Source organism: Montipora capricornis, chromosome 9 (assembly GCF_036669925.1).
Source record: "Montipora capricornis isolate CH-2021 chromosome 9, ASM3666992v2, whole genome shotgun sequence".
Lineage (NCBI taxonomy): Eukaryota > Metazoa > Cnidaria > Anthozoa > Scleractinia > Acroporidae > Montipora > Montipora capricornis.
This window is the reverse complement of record NC_090891.1, coordinates 668,193-670,692: the sequence shown is the minus strand read 5'-3', so window position 1 is coordinate 670,692 and position 2,500 is coordinate 668,193.

The following is a 2,500-nucleotide window of genomic DNA, read 5'->3' as shown; positions in this document are numbered from 1 at the left end:
AATTATTCCCTAATTTCACGAGTATACATTGTACCATTTCATCAGCTATAAATCATGAGTGCGATTCACGTTTATGGGACAAAGCTGGACACCATTTTGGCACTGTAGAAAACGTTGCCATGGCAACAAAGTAATTTCACATGTAAAATTATAAATTAACGCTGGAATTTTGCACCAAAATTAAGGATTAATTTGTCACTCATGTTATTAAGTGAATTATTTTATTGAACTTATTGCAAGAATTTTATTATGCACTTAGATTCTATTGAAAGTAATATAAACGCATGATTATTTTTAGATTTGAAATAAAAATGTATGCATTCACGAACTCTAGAACTTGTGCTTTTTTTTAGGTAAAATCGACTAACCTTTCATCCATTTCTCTTTTTATTAACATTTCCTGGCTTACCTCCGGTTTTAATTGCTATTATTTACAGAGATATTGTAAACATTTTGCTGAGATTTTGTGCACTAAAACACCGATATTTTAAAAACATTTCACATACTTTACCCCTCCAGATTTAAAGACATTTTTTGGACATTCCCTGCCTTCCGTCAGGTTTTAAATACTTAGTTTACAGAGATATTGGGAATATTTTGCTGACATTTTGTGCACTAAAACACCAACATTTTAAAAACATTTCACATACTTTTCCCCTCCAGTTTTTTGAGGGTTTTTGTAGACATTTTATAGACATTTCATGCATTCTTCTCACTCACTTTTTACAGAGATAACACTGAGATTTTATGTGGATAGATTTACAGAGATTTTTTCTCGTGTAAATTTTACAGAGAAAGTAAAGAGATTCTAGAGACATTTTGTACTTATCGCATAAAATCTCTGTAAAATTTTCCTTCAATTTACATAGATTTTATTGCGATTTTGTATACATTTTTTGTCATCGTAAGGAAGAAAATGTGGTAAAATTTACAGACTCTTTATGGAGTTACAATTTCTCTGTAAATGTGCAAATTTACAGAGATTGTAATTTACAAAGAAAATGTGGACATTTAACAGAGATTTTACAAACTTTTTTGAAGGCTATAAATGGTTCAAGTTTTCGAGTGTAGGTGTAGGTTTTCTTGAATGTTCAGCTTTTTAACCCCTAAGTGTGACCAATATTTTACTTCTCCTTATGTTAATGCCTCTTAACTGATCAAACATGATCAAGGTCGTGAGAAAATGGGAAATGATCTGCAAGTGAAAAAGGACTTGATTGTGAAATAAATTATTCTCCTCATACATGTATGTACCATAGGAAATGTATGGAGAACAGTGAGGAGAATATGCATATTGATATATTTATGGATTTAAATGGTTGACTGTGCTGAAGGTATTTTCATTTATTTCGTGAGATGGGTCTGGGTGTGTGCAACATTTCAGGGGGACTAAACTGTTTACCTTTTATTTTCCTCTGAATGATTTCAGTTTCATCCTTGAGTTCCTCATTTTTCTCCCGAAGTTGAGCCTTTTGCTGAGAAATGACTGTTGCACGTGAAATAAAAGTAGAGCCTCAATTGTGATTGGGTGGCAATTTGTGCAACAAGGTTTTATGGAAATTTCTTGTGTTTCAATTTGTTTTTGTCATTAGATCAATGACAAAGTGCAAATATATTTGTGTATGTATTTACATGTATAGAAGCGGTTACATATTTAAATTTTTGTCAGCAGCCTCGTCTCCCATTCTTTGTCACTTTCCCTTTCCTTTTCCAACACCTCAATTCTTTTCCTCGGATCTCCACAGTCCGATGTTTGGCCGATGGACGGGTATGAGCGCTATCCAGGGAATAGAAAATAATGGGTTCCCCAACAGGTGGAAAACGAGCCGTTTCTAAGGTTACATTAACATAATACATCATGAAGAGAAACAAGTTTAAACCCCTAACAAACTTGCAACAACAAAACATAAACAAAACCGCCGAGGAGGCGACGCCTGTCAGCCGCGGATTTTTGCGAGAAAAATTCTTGGTCGAAAGCGCAGTCGTTGAGCAAGAATCACGTAAAGGTGGTATAAAATAGAAAGACACGACACACGAATTCAAACACACTAAAGCAGTTTATTAACTTAAGGTTTTATGTACCATTGCTAACTAGACGAAACGTAACCTTCAATTTAGCCACAGACTCTCATCTGCCCACGAATTGAATGAGAAACGACTCTTTGAACTCCGGGCATACTTCAAAGTTTTATCAGTGGCTGAACAAGAGACGAAGACAACAACAACAACATAGACGAAAGTGTTTTCAACTCACGGATGGCTCCTCCGTTTGTTCCGTATGAAATGTCATTGAAGTCCATGAACAACAAGGAATTTAAGACTTTCATCAAAACGAATCAAAAGTCATTTTTGATATGTGTCACAGTAACAAATAACCTATCCAAAACTGCTTTTCAAAACATTAGAGAAATGGAAACGCCTTTAGTTCACGGCAAAACTGTACCTTCAGCAAATTCTGAAACGGTGAAAGATTCTCTTCAAGAGAGTTGTGTCGATTGCT